The sequence below is a fragment of the Triturus cristatus genome, chromosome 6 (assembly GCF_964204655.1).
Source record: "Triturus cristatus chromosome 6, aTriCri1.1, whole genome shotgun sequence".
Lineage (NCBI taxonomy): Eukaryota > Metazoa > Chordata > Amphibia > Caudata > Salamandridae > Triturus > Triturus cristatus.
The window spans coordinates 121,802,632-121,816,960 of record NC_140589.1 but is presented as its reverse complement, the minus strand read 5'-3'; the positions used below and the strand labels follow the sequence as shown (position 1 = coordinate 121,816,960).

Below are 14,329 nucleotides of genomic sequence, written 5' to 3'. Positions count from 1 at the left end.
AGTGTGGTCAATTTACTATTTGTGAGCTTAGGGACATATTTATGGGAATGGTGGCGCAGGGCAGCACAGCAAGTTACTTTGCTGCGCTGCCCTGCGTCACAGGGAAAGGGCGGGAATGTGCCGTATTTATCCAATATGGTGCATTCCGGTCTTTTCCCCCTGCACTGGCGCCATTTCGACAGCCTAGCTTCAACGCAGGCACACTTGCCCCATGGTGCAAGGGTGCCTCCTTTGCATTTAGGATTGTTTTTGTGCAGGAAGGGGCACCTTCCTGTACAAAAACAATCTTGAGAGGCTTTTTCATTTTTCTATGTGGGCTGCAGAATAAAGCACAGTTTGAAAGAGGAAAAAGCAAGGAGAAATAAAGATATTTCTCCTAGTTATGCCTCCTCTGGGGCAGCGCAAGATTTTGCCGCATTCCCAGGATTACAAGTCCTTGTAAATCTATGAATGCGTCAAAAACCGTGGGGGTTGTGTGGGAGACTTTTATTATTGCAGGAAAACTACTGCGTAAAAAAGCCACTGCTGCTCTAGGGTGTGCTGCTTTGTAGACCTGCCCGCAAGACTGGTGGTGAACCTGGGTATGAATTGTGGTGGACAGGGCTTCAAGTTTACCCAACTGGCCACCGGTAGGGTTCACCTGCTGGTGCTAAGAGACCAGGGCTTCTAAGGTCTAGTGGGGCCTTCTAAAGTCTATCATGGGTGCTCCCTCAGGAGTGGTCTGATGGACAAGGCATGAAGGCTGAACCAGGTTCCCCAGTTCCAAATTTGGTAGCTCTGGCCATAAAGCCACATCCTATCCCCACCGAACACCCTTCTGCCCCACTGAGTGAAACTCGCACTGTCTTCACCTACAACCCAATTCTGCCCCATTATAAGCACCTGGATGTGACTCATTTCAAATTATGCAGTGCCTGAAAAAAAGTAACAACATTCTGGGAAAAGCAAATCCTCATAGGGAATGCAGGATTATGTAAAGCATGCAAAATATAAGCAGGAACGACATGTTACCTTAACGCTTTTACTCTCGTTCAGAAATCAATGAGTATTTTTTGTCTCAAACATTGAGGACATGAATATAGGGCTCCTCCTGTACACATGTGTTAAGCAGGGCTCAGAGACAAAGGAACTCTTCAAGAGAATCTGATCTGACTCACGGAAACCCACACGGGCTCCTTCTTATCCACAAATTGTTCACTCTTGATTGTCAGCGCCAGGATGCCTGTTAGGTGAGAGTGCGCTTTACAAGTGAGATAAATAAATACATAATTCTTATTCATGTCAGCCAGCTAGCTGCTCAAACATAGTATAGCACATATGTATTCAAGTGTCCTGCAAAGAAGAATGAGTGCGAGTAAGTAAATGTGGGTGTGAATGATTGAGTGCCTGAATGTAACTGAGCATGAGTGAAAGAGTGTATGTCGATGAAAGTGAGAGAAAGTGAGTGAGAAGGAGTCACGTAGAGTAAGTGAAACTGTAAGTTGGAATGAGGTAATCAGAGTAGGAAAAAGTGGTGAGGCTGAGCGAGTGAGAATGTGATACCGAATGTTGAAGAGTGAGTGCAAAAGGGAAAGTGAATGAGAATGAATAATGGGGGTAGTGAGCCTGAGTAAGATAACATGTGAGCAAGCAGGACAAAACACAGGCCTTGGCAAAGTGGAGGTAAATATTTACTTATGGGAGGAACATATTGTGCATCTTGAAAAAAAATGTGGTCAACTCCTGGGGATGTTGTCTTGGCACAGTAATGAGAGAATTTGTGTAAAAATGGGGTGTTGAAAATAAAATGCAGTATTTGACCCTATAGTTTTTTTTTCAAAATTATCTTGGGAGTAGCAACACCCAGACTGCAAATCCTCTGGGCCCTACTTTATCTCTTCTTAGTCTTACAAGGCCCAGTAAATCGCACTCTTTTCCAAATCTCTTTCTAAATATTATCACTCTCAAAAACTGTTTTTTCTATGTAATTTTCCTTTGATGGGAAGAGGAGGTTTCTGAGGTGGTAGTATCAGGCAAGTGACACTACTTGGGCTCCCTCTGTTCGAGCCTTCATGGAGGATCCCTCTTCATTGTTACCTCCACCTGACCCCAGACTCCGCAACGCACTCCCTTACAGGCTTGATTATCCACTACTCCTCTCCAGTGCACCTTATCTCACAGCTGACCTTGGGCCCTAGGCCCATATCAGGCACCATCGGGCTCCACTTTCATTTTTCCCGGTAAAAACATTAGTAAAATCACCTTCAAACTTAAAACATTGAATATAGCAGTAAATATAATTAGCACACACTTTAAAGTATGTTCCACAGTAGCCCTTATGACCCGACTGCTAATCAAATAAACAAAAACAGAAAGGCCATGACAAGGCCGGCTTTAGCGCTGATGCGAAAGTCTTTTTTGGTGCCACACCAATAATCACTGCCATACGCCACAAGTGCTCCTCATCTCCCCATAGCCCCTCCCCCTCATGACCTCCTCCTCAGATTCCCTCACTGCCACCCTCCACCAGTGCCCCTCATTTCGCTGTAGCCCCTCCCCCTCATGACCTTCTCCTCAGAATCCCTCACTACCATCCTCCAGCAGTGCCCCTCATCTCTCCCTAGCTCCCCCCTCCTCCCCATGACCTCTTCCTCGGATTCCCTCACTGCCACCCTCCAACAGTGCCCCTCATCTTTATGTAGCCCCTCTCTCATATGCATTTCATTTGTTGTGTAGCGCTACTCATATCAGTGTAGTGTGTGTCAGTACTTTACACCACGCACACATTATACAGAGACAACGAATCATACAAGTATGTAAATCAGCCTACATGGAATGTCACATAAGCCAATGAGGATTACAAGGTGTATGAATCACATGTCATCCATACTGGTGGGCAGTTATTTTAAGAGGGTTTGGTCTGGAGAAGCACAAACTCAGGATTTAAAGAGTACTCCAGTGGTTAGGGGTTGGCTTTACTGATAAAAATGTATATCTGCCCAAAGATACTCATTTTAGCAACATTAGAATAATGAAAGACTGGGGAAGTTCTAACTATATCACAAAACAAAAAACGCGAAGTTCTAACTATATCATTCAGGTTTGCATACAGCTCTTTGATGACAGTTCATTGGTCACTGTCCCATGTTAGGATTGTAACTTCTGAACTGCAAGTAACACAAGGATCTCTGTCACAATGACAGTAACCCACTGAGCTTCCACATAAAATACAGTTCACCTGCACTTAACTACTAACAGAGAAATGATTGCTCTCCAGCAGGATCATTAATCACCAGCGTTATCTGGGCATTTTTTTATTGTCCTATTGTTGTCCTGTATCAGCCATGATAATGATAAAAACGGATTAAAGGAAGCGCACACAAAGTACATGTCCTGCTGCGCCTGTGCAGAATTTAAAAAGAAAAACAAATAGTGACACATTCTCCTACCTACTCCATTAGTCAATCTTAGGGGCATATCAACAACAACTGGCGATAATTATCGCTCATCGCTCTTAGCGTGAGGATAATTATCGCCGGCTAGCGTGAATTTTTATCGCTGAGATAGCGTGCTATTAGCAACGCTTATCTCAATAGCGATAAAAATCTACACGCTAACAGGCTAACGTGAGATTATCGCTGGAAACCCAGCGATAATCACACGTTACCTTGTTGATAGGGACAGGCAAACTTGGCCATGATATCCTCCTTCCATAGGATATCATGGCTAAGTCTGAAAATTAGCAGACGTAAAAAAGCAGCGTTGACCGCGGTTAGCGCTGCTTTTTTTGTCTCTAACAGGGTTAGCGACATTCTTGATAATAGGAGAAATTTCGCTTAGCGACATTTCTCCTATTATTTTACTCTGGAACGCCCCCTTTGCATCTCATTAGAGATGCAAGGGGAAGCGTAGAGTAAAAGGGTGCTAACATGCAAATTTGCGTGTTAGCACCCTGTTGTTGATAGGGCGCTAGTTTTATCTCTGCTTTTTTGGCTTTTAAAGCCAAAAAAGCAGAGATAAAGCCCTTGTTGATATGCCCCTTAGTGTCGCAGCCTGAAGTGATAAGCAGCTGCAGGGGTTGGGAAAGGTGAATCAAAATAAACAAACTTCTTTTCTCCTGCGCTGCATAGAAAAAGAATATCCACGCAGCAGGACAGTAGGCAAAGGTTACCGCGGCCAAAGAAAGGATTTGTCGCCTTCCGCCATGCCCCTGTTGGAGATGAAGGGGTGAAAAAATAAACTAAGCCTCGTTAACATGTAAATGGTCTTTTAAAGACCTGTGAAGTACTCAGGTAAGGCTGCGATAATCTCAAAAACTGTCTGTGTGTGCGCGCCCGGGCGCACACACACGATGGGGGAGGTGGGGGGGGGGGGGGCTTTGAAGCACTTTGAGCCCCATGGCGTTTCGCGCCTGCCTTCAAGCCCTTACTAGAACCGGGCCTGAATTAGGGCAGTCCCGGGACGCTTTTTTAAAATCAAGAAGTAGGGGAACGGACTAGCATAATTTTTAAAAGTAGGGGCACGCCGTGCCCTTCCGTTCCCCCCCACTTCTAACACTGCCTGCAGCTGCTGTTCCCCAGCCATGGCAGGGTCCAGAGACAGGCCCCTCAGCTCAATAGCGACTTTTTAATTGTCTTTAAATGTCAGTCAGGCGGTGTTTCTTACGCTCTTTCTGGGGAAGAAAGCCTTAGGAGCCAAATACGATTTTTTTATGTTTAAAGGTCGTTTTTAGTTTGGTACACTATAAACAAGGAATCACCTGGGGAACAGTGTCGCTTAAAATTAGCTAGACTAATCAAGTAAGAGAGGAATGCTGGCCAGTACTAGTCACAAGGGCATTTTCTTGCTAGAGCCCTCTGCGGCAGTGTGGGCAGCCTCCCCTCCGAAACAACATATTGGGTCGCACTGAGGTTGCTGCATGACGAGAGGTCCGTCAGACCGCGCATCACATGGCCACAAAACTGGAGCTATCGGCATAAAACATCCCAGAGGAACATGCATTTACAATGCAATGGTCTCGGCATTGTTAAAGTTAGAGCTATTGGCATTGCTCATGACATTATTTTTGTTTTTCAGTAAACAAAAATAATGTCATGAGCAATGCCAATAGCTCTAACTTTAACAATGCCGAGACCAGCCGAGACCATTGCATTGTAAATGCTTGTTTTAAATGTATGTTCGAAAGACTTGAACATTCGAGTAAGCAGTGCACTGACACTAAAAACCACGACGTTTCACTGCGCACGCGTCTTACAGATGCACATCACATGTCAAAATTTCCCTTGCGTCTCACTGCATCTCAAACAAGTTAAATTGAAAGTAATTGTCGGCAAGCAGCATTGCCCAAATGATTAATTCGTTTCTATTACTTATCTTCTTCGGATTTATCTTTATTATAATAATGTAGACGTGGAATTGTGAAACGAAACACAAGCGCAGAAAAAAACTTACATTTGTCACAACTGTAACTTCAGCAGTTTGCATGATACCATTTTTACTGCCCAGCTAAGCACTTCTAAAATTAGTAATTCCAAAACTGACCTTTGCCTGCTGTGGTGAATGTCGCTCTCCGAATTCTAAGATGGCTCCGCTGTTAGACCAAGAGCTGCCATTTGCAAACCGCTTCCACCCACCCCTCTTCCGCTACTTGAGATGCACTTGTATGTAAATATTACTCGCACAGACTTATGGGAACCCCGCGGATAAGCAGTTTTGAAGAACCTTTTCCATGGTGACTGATAACAATAGAATAAAATTGCCATGCTTTTTTTAGACTGCAGACAATGGAAATTACTTTCCAATATCTACAGCTCGCACTATGTTTCTTAACGTTCCTTTACTTTAAGATGTTTAAACTAAAGTAGTATGGCTATCGTCAGTGAGGTTGATCCTTACCTGTTACTCCTCCGGGAGAAACAGAACATGATGATAGGAGCGAGATGAAGTCGTGATTACTCTCTCGGGGTTTAAGGTGCTTAACAACCGCCTTAATTCTCCTGTCTGATTCTTACTGGCGATCATTATTCTGTTAAACAATAGAACGTTCTCAAGATTCTTTGAAAGATCATAGAAAAGAGTTCAAGAGAATCAGTGACAAGTACTGACGGCTGAAGATTGATTGTGGAGAATTATAGGTTCCCTTAGTCGAATATATTTATTTGAACTTTCAGTTAGTTACGGATGTAAACTATATTTTGATGATCTTATCAAGCATTTTGATTTAGCTTTGGTTTTGATGCGACGTTGATCAAATTAAGTTCTCCGTCCCTCAGAAGCGAAGGTGACCTTGTTTCCTGTAACCGCCGCATATGTGAAGCGCCCAATACTTTGGGGTTGAGTTTGCGCTATTTGACACTGCACAAAAAACAAGCATTTGCAATGCAAATAGATCTTGCATATTTTTTAGAGTTAGAGCTATTGGTGCTGTAAATGTAGATGTCTTTTATTTAAGTGTTTTGGGGGCATATTATCAAGGATGGCGTTAAAATTATCGCCGGTTTAGCGGTAGAAAACTGCCGCTAAAGCGGCGATAATGGGCTTGATAATATGCCCTGGAGAATTCCAATAGAAGCCCATATTGTCACCAAAACATGGGCTTCTATTGGAATTCTCAAGAGCATATTATCAAGCCCATTATTGCCGCTAAACCGGCGATAATTTTTGACGCCGTCCTTGATAATATGCCCCCTGGTTTGGAGTGTAGTGGATGTATGAATATAGACACGTCATTGAGGATGACCCTTACCTGTTACTCCTCCGGGAGTACAATTTCTCCATAGTCAAGGTACTGTTTTCACAGTCCTTTTTAGGTCGAGCCTGACCATCGAATGCGCTGATCTGCGAGGCATGCTGTATTGAGGTTAGGAATAGAAGCTCCACCCATTTCACACCCATCTTTTCAATTGGCTCCTGTTACTGTCCTTGCGAAATCATTGCTTTTCATTTGTATATGGGGTTAATAGTCCCTCCTTGGTATCACCTTGTCTGCACTTGTAACCTCCCATAACGACTGGACTTTTTACTTGTATCATTACACAGTCTGCTTTATAAGTTGGTGAGCACTATTATCTTTAATGAACTTGCCCGATTGCACCAACGATATCGCAGCACGGCACACGCTTTTAGTTATGTATTTATTTAAAGTAGAGCGTGGTCCGCTTTATAGCGCCCACGCTTATTTAATTATTTCATTTACGACGCTGCCCCCTTTCAAATTAGGGGCCGCACTTATTTATTTAATTAATTATCAGCACCAGCCGCTTTCACATTAGCAGCCGCGCTTATTTAATTATTTATTTTAAAGCGCGGGCCGCTTTCACATTAGCGGACGCGCTTATTTATTCAATTAACAGTGTGGCTGCTTTCACTTTAGAGGCCGCGCTACAGAACCTTTCTAAATTAATTATTTTTTTTACACTTTGGGTGAAAGCGCCCCATGCGTGCTTTCACTCTGATGTTGGCCGCTCCCATTTCTGTAGACGCTGCTCACTGTAAACTGAATACGGGAGCAGCGTCAACAGGAAGGGACACGGACACCATTAAAGTGGTCTTGCATTTGCGAGAGTTTGAGTTAAAGGTATTAAAAATAACAATGCCTTTTATATATGTGTTGCTTTTAAAAACACATAAATAAAAGGCATTGTCATTTACAATGCCAATAGCTTAACTCCTTGAGTGCTTATGACGGCTCCTGGCCGTCATGAGTCACAGTAGGCGTGTGCTCATGACAGCCGGGAGCCGTCCGAACGTTGCCGCTCCGCCCATGCGGTATTAATTCCCTGCGTGTGCGAGAGAATTAATCAGTGGGCGGAGTTCGGACGGCTCCCGGCCGTCATGAGCACACGCCCACCGTGATTTATGAAGGCCGGGGGCCGTCCTGAGTACGGGAGCGCCACGCCCAACCCTGCCCCCTCTCGCACCGCGGTGGAATTTCCCCCGCGGCAAAGGGGTTAAACGCTCACAAATGCAAGACCTACTGCATTGAAAATGCTTGTTTTTCATTGGAGTGAACAAACTTATATTCACATGAAGTACTTTTTGTAGAACAAAACAGTTTCTCATTTAACTGTGAGAGGAAGAATTTACTATAAGAACGTACTTTTGAAAAAATATCTAATTTAATATTGGAAACGATTTGTGAGTTGATATAACTGAGAGTTGATACATTTGTAAGTTAATGAACTTTTATTTTTATGTGCACACTTTGGAAATGGCAATCAAAGAATGTGGTTTGATTTTTTAAATTCGATATGCGGGTGTGCATTTATTTAAGGGACACTAGGATGGCTCCCCCCCACCCTTAAGACAAGAACCTTCCAAATAGTTAATGAAGAGTGATACGCATCAGTGGTCAAACCATTGCAAACTGCAGACATGGGTAATGATTACAATCGTATCTGTCTTCTGCTGACAAAAGGATGCGCCCCCATCCATCTCAGATGTCCCCTTTGCCCTATCCAATCCACAAGTCTGAAACAGAGGGGTCCAACGTAGGTCCATGTAGGCCAGATCCATGAGAGCTTTTGAGGATCGCAGTGACTATGGTAAAACAGTTACATTTTGGTTTGTTATATCTAAATTAATTGTATGGAGATAGCCCCAGTCTCTGGCCGTCTTGGACTACACTACCTTGAAAAAGTAAACTGCTACAATTAGGTGCTTGTTTCCCATTTAGAAGAAGAATTTCTAAATATTACTTATAGAAGCATCAAATTCTACAAAACTAATAACACATCCCAAAGGCGAGGCCTATTGGCTATGCCAATGCTTGTTTTGAATTAAGCTTGTGTAGACTTCTACAAACTCTCCCGCATTTCTGCTTTATTTCACAGCTTTTTACCATGAGAACAACGCCTTTTGGGTACAAATCACATCCTTGTTCACCTATAAATGGGACATGTGAGCCTGTGTAAAAAAATATTGATTAGCATTACAAATAGTCCTAAAAAAGACAGACCCATATATCTGGAGGGAAAAGGTTTTTGTTGTATCAGAGATAGCATATGTTGGAAGTAGCTATGAATTTGAGTATCCCAAATTTCAAAGATCTCTACATTCTTTAAGCACAATGGGCGGTAGAGCCTGTTTGTCTGATGATGCACTTAGCCTCAGACATAAAGTATGAATGCAGCGCTACACTCATGATTTAGCCGTTCTTATGACACCAACAACCTATACCAAGGATTCCATACACATTGCACCTAGAAGTTTACAAGACCGTTATTTACACCACTAAATCGCCTCAGCAGGCTACCGGTATGAAGCATCCATGTTTCCTTTGTGCAGTACTTGAGGATAAATTCCATCCTCTGAATTTGAGCCTCTGCATACACATTCTAAATCACTGGGTGGCTTCACCACCCAGGTGGAGGAACTGCAAGCATTATTATCGGCCCTGCAAGAAGCAGACCTGAAGTGCCCACTATGATAATGTCAGATTCAGCATTCTCGGTCCAAGGCCTCAGTTTTGAGACTTTGCCAAAACATGTTCAGAGCGACGCTGAGGAAATACAGAATCATTAGAACTGCCTTTGGGGAGAGGTAGCATCATTGCAAAACAGAGCAGCATACTACCGCATCATCTTATTTCAAAACATTTCAAAGTTTCAATAAGCTCTTAAAATATAGTTAATGTCTGCTCGGTAGGTAGCTATGAAATGGATCATATCAATACCACGACCTTTAGTTTGGGTTTATTTCCTAACAGTTCTTCTTGAAAGTTTCCTCTTTCCTTCTAAGAGTTGATTGAGACATTGGAATGTATTGAAATTAAATGGGGATTTTTTTAAATACATCACAAAAATCATTAATTACATATGAACGAGCACTAACGTTAAAGAAGGTCCTGAGTCCAAGTGATAGAGTCGGATTTGTGACCCCTGAGTAAACAGACACATGAGGAACTAACTGGTTACCTAATCTTCCAAAGGGTTTCAACTAGTGTAAGTTTTCTGGAATCACATCCTTCCTGCTGACAGGCGAGCCTGTGTCTCTACTTCTATTCTTTCCATGAAGATGAGCGCCTCATTGGCACTGCCAACTCGTGTCGCACAGTAAATAGGTCTCATCAGAGCTATCTTTGAAAACTGCATGTTGACTTTCAAGAAAACTGTAACAGCAAGTTTCAATCACAGAAACCGCCTACATCAGGTTTCCTATTTAATTCAATGATTTGTAGGTTTGCCGTCAACGGATATCTTTTGGTATCTCCACTCCACTGCTTTTTTAGGTTCTTTCAAAATATGTGGGCGTTAGGAAGAAGATGTTGATGCACAGAGAACAATGGGAACAAAACAGTATGTTCCCTGCAGAAAATAAAAGAATGAAACATCGAAATTGCAATAACCCTAGCGGATTTTTGCATGTGAAGCTGAACATATGTACAACTGGACCTGCAGAAAGCCTGTTGAATGTCTATATGTACTCTTTGTAACCTTCGTGATTATTAAAATGTGAAAATCTGCACCCACCCGAGATACTAAATCTAGGGGTGCACATTTCCAAATTTGTTTTTAGACACAGGATAATTGTTTTGGGAATTTTACATTAAAATATTTAATATTGTGTGCAATTAATAGGAAATGTGACTGATTTATAAATCAATATGGTGTATTTGTTGTTTTTTTGCAGTGAAACTAAACTAAAAACCTTGCTATACATCAAATGAGCTAACCAATATCCTACCACCACCCCTACGGTCCAACCAGAATGTCCCCTCCAGCAACCATCTCAAGTAATTGTAGTGCATATCAACTGTTTTCAACTTTAGATTTCCCCTACAGTGTATGACTGCATGTATGAACATATAAGCAACCAAACTTCCTAAAATTAAACTTGAACTTCCTGCCTACCCTCCCTTTGCACATGGTTCACCAACTGGCAACGACAACCAAACTTCTGTCAACGCCGACCACATTTTCTAGGCCACCCAGAAAAGCCTACTTTATCTCCGTCCACAACACAAAACGCCCGGCCCATTGGGCCTTGATCTGCTAGTCTTTCTTCATGGCCCTCATAAGCACCTTCGCCAGATCATTATCCCTTAAATAGATGATCAACAAGTCCGGGCATCTCCAACAGTCTAACATGCCCCAGACAGACACCCACTTTACCCGTTCATATAATAGGAACAAATGTCTGTCAAAAGATTCACCCCAAAACTCCTTTGATCAGCTTGTCTCTCTGCCCATATGATGAAAGAGTGGCCCACCGCCCAAATGGCCACATCCTCCACAGCCGGCACTGCCACCGAACCTGCAATCAAAGCAGCAGTACAAATTAAAAAAATAACATGTCAGCAGTGCATCCCTCAGTGGCCAAAACCAGCACATAACGCTTGTAGTAGTCAGAGAACCAGCGCCCCAATTGCATAATTTCTTTGTGCGCCAAGACGCTGTTACCAGCTTCGGTCGCGGCGCCAATGCAGATAAGAATGAGTACCGTAATCCATAAGGGTAGAAAATAAGCAAGCCTCCATTGCAGCCCAGCACACCTCTGCAAAACCTCACAAAACAAATTCCAAGTTAACGAATTCCGCGCCTGCCTCAAGTGACCCTGCTCTCGTGCCCAACCCTCCAGCATCATGTGCTCAAGTTCACCTGCCAAAGGGGCATACCCCCACGTGCACTATCCTGTCATTACCGCCCCCTGATGGGAGCCCATGGCCCAACAAATACCCTGTACCATCGGCAGGGCTCCCCAGATATGGTCAGTGCAGTCCTGCATCAAGCACCACTCTACCACCCGTGCTGTGAAACACCTAGGCACCGCGGCATCAGATTTCAGCCTGGCGGTGTGCCGCCCTTGCCTGAGGGACCTCACTGGGAGGTGCTGGTGTGGACAGGCACTGCCCGAAATGTGTACAGCATCGACGGCGGAGCAACTGCAGTGCAAGTTTCCAGGGCTGGCGGCGTCGAGGGAGCGCGTCGGGCACTGACAGCATCGCAGATTTGCGGAGACCCGGCTCGGGGGCCTGACTTGCGAAGACGGGCCCGGGCATTAGCATGCAGACGCCTGTTGTGAAGACCGGGCCCACGGCTCACTGCACTGCCTGCCAGCCCCTGGAGCCCTTGTTCCTCCCTCCTTCAGACTGAAACTACACGGCAGCCCTGGGGGTAAACCACAGATGCACGGCCGCACCTTCGCCTCTCGGGCGAATTTATTATCCGGAATAAGAGGGTAACGTTTCATGGGCCGGATCACGGAACCTTTCCACTGTTCTAGCCATGGCTCTGCACCCCACCTGCCCTTCCAATACAAACCGAAAACTAAATCACCTGCTGCATCTGAGAATATCTGCATATCTCAATCCATGTCTTCCTGTCGTGCCAAGGAATCCAGTTAATGTACCTCAAGAAAAAACACCACATCCAAAGATCTTCCAGGACCCCTGCGGACACTCGTACATGATGATGAGGCAGCGAGAAACCTGAGAGTGCTATACCCAGTCTCCTGCAAAAGGTTCTAGCTGCCCTGACTACCCTACAAGAAAATTTAAGGTGACCCAGCAATACTTAAATCTTCCTGACCTTCAACTTGTCCCTCGCCAGAGTGCAATTTAACAGCGCTAACATTGTCTACTTTTTTTCCCGCAGGCATTCTCGCCTCCATCCTTTGGGAATCAATTTCAATGCCCAAAAAGGTAAATACCGTTCCTGGGCCCACGGTTTTCTCTGATGCCAAAGGAACTCCTAGGTCACCCAGAGCTCTTGGAATCTTAACCGTAGCTGCTGTCAGTCCACCGAGGCAGGTGCCCCTATGAGAAAGAAATCATCATGCTAGTGAGTCACCAGTTGATTGCCCGTATGCCAAGCTGAACAACTGAAACATTCAAACAACACACACAATATTGAGCATTCCATCGGCAATGCCTTGCCCATGTACCACCCCCCCTCAAAATGCATGCCCAAGAGCTGGAAATCTTCAAGATGTACCGGAAGCAGCCAAAAATCTGACTTCATATTGTACTTTGTTATCAATGCATCCAGGCCCGCCATCACCACCATTAAATTGGCCACATCCACTGTGGACTATAACACCTAAGCCACCTCCCCTGAAATAAAATCGTTCCCTGACCCCCACTTCTAGCCAAGACAAATGCTGAATTACACAAAACTGACCCTGTCCTTTTTAAGGCACCACCCCAATTGGTGATAGTGGTGCAGTTCGGGTTCCTCAATTTCCCCCTTTTACCACGGACAGAGTGATTTCGCAGTCACACACACTCATACACATCATACGCTGGTGGGGCCCATAACACCAACATTCATTCTATCAATCTATCCGTACCTACTCAGAAGGGAACATTGGTTCCGAACCACACTGTTTCCTTGATGGGAATTTATCACTTTCTCTTCATCAAACCCTCACGTCTCTTCCCATCAAGAAATGGGTCGATGAATCATTTAGTTGGGTTTAGTTTAATGATTCCTTAATACTCTAAAATTATTCAATAATACGTTTCAATGAAAGAACAACCCGACACATGAATTCAATTAATATTTCTTTATCTAAATTAAATGCAGGTTAAATCCTAGTTATTCAATTTCATCTTTTGTCATATTTACCTATTCTGGCTATTTGTCGTTTTCTAAGTCAGAATCTGGTCCTCAGTCAAATCGTCAAAGTTCTTGTTCTATCATGCAGAGTCACCGTCCTCTCCGTCAGCATAACATCAGGATACTGGAAATGACGAAGTCACGACTAACATCTTACCTCTAGTCTACTATTATTTATACTAAAAATTACATTCCAAATGTTGCAACTGACATTTTCAGAGATTCTCATTGGTTAATTGAAATACATTTTGATGCATCAGGAAACATTCGATGTCGTTCCCACCTATTAAAAGTTCCAAACCGAATGTATGGGAATATTAGCAATCCATAGTTCATGTTGCAACAATTTTTGTTGAAGGGTTGGCCTTTCGCCCAGAGCAGCCTTGATGGGCACAGTGATGACAGTTCACCGGCAGGTCGCAGCTGCTGAAGTTTGCGCAGGCGCATTTCTCCTTTCCCTTCCTTGATATCAATCGTAAATGTCTGATTCAGTCAGCGGCCATTTTATAGCAGGCCCAAAAGGTCAACTTAAGCAAAGAAACACAAGAACGTAATTAATACATTAAAAGTGTTATTTCCCTTGCTAATACCCATATGTGTGTGCATTTATCTAGCCATATGCAACGTTCAAAGCCATTAATATTCGTTTAATTAAGCATTATTCACGATATCATCACATAAGCAACGTTTATCATATTAATATGCATACAAACTTAGTTTACATATTATTTTAGCCATGCAGAGCAATCCCACATGTATTCTTTCTGTTAATAAGTTTGATTAGTTTCCATACA

The 14,329-nt window shown here is 43.6% G+C and overlaps 1 non-coding gene across 1 annotated transcript; it reads left to right on the top strand.

Moving 5' to 3' along the window:
• Positions 1-5,851: 5,851 nt before the first annotated feature.
• On the top strand, positions 5,852-5,984 carry LOC146816496 (U8 small nucleolar RNA). The gene has a single exon (XR_014964989.1). It is a non-coding gene; the product is annotated as a U8 small nucleolar RNA (small nucleolar RNA).
• Positions 5,985-14,329: the final 8,345 nt, after the last annotated feature.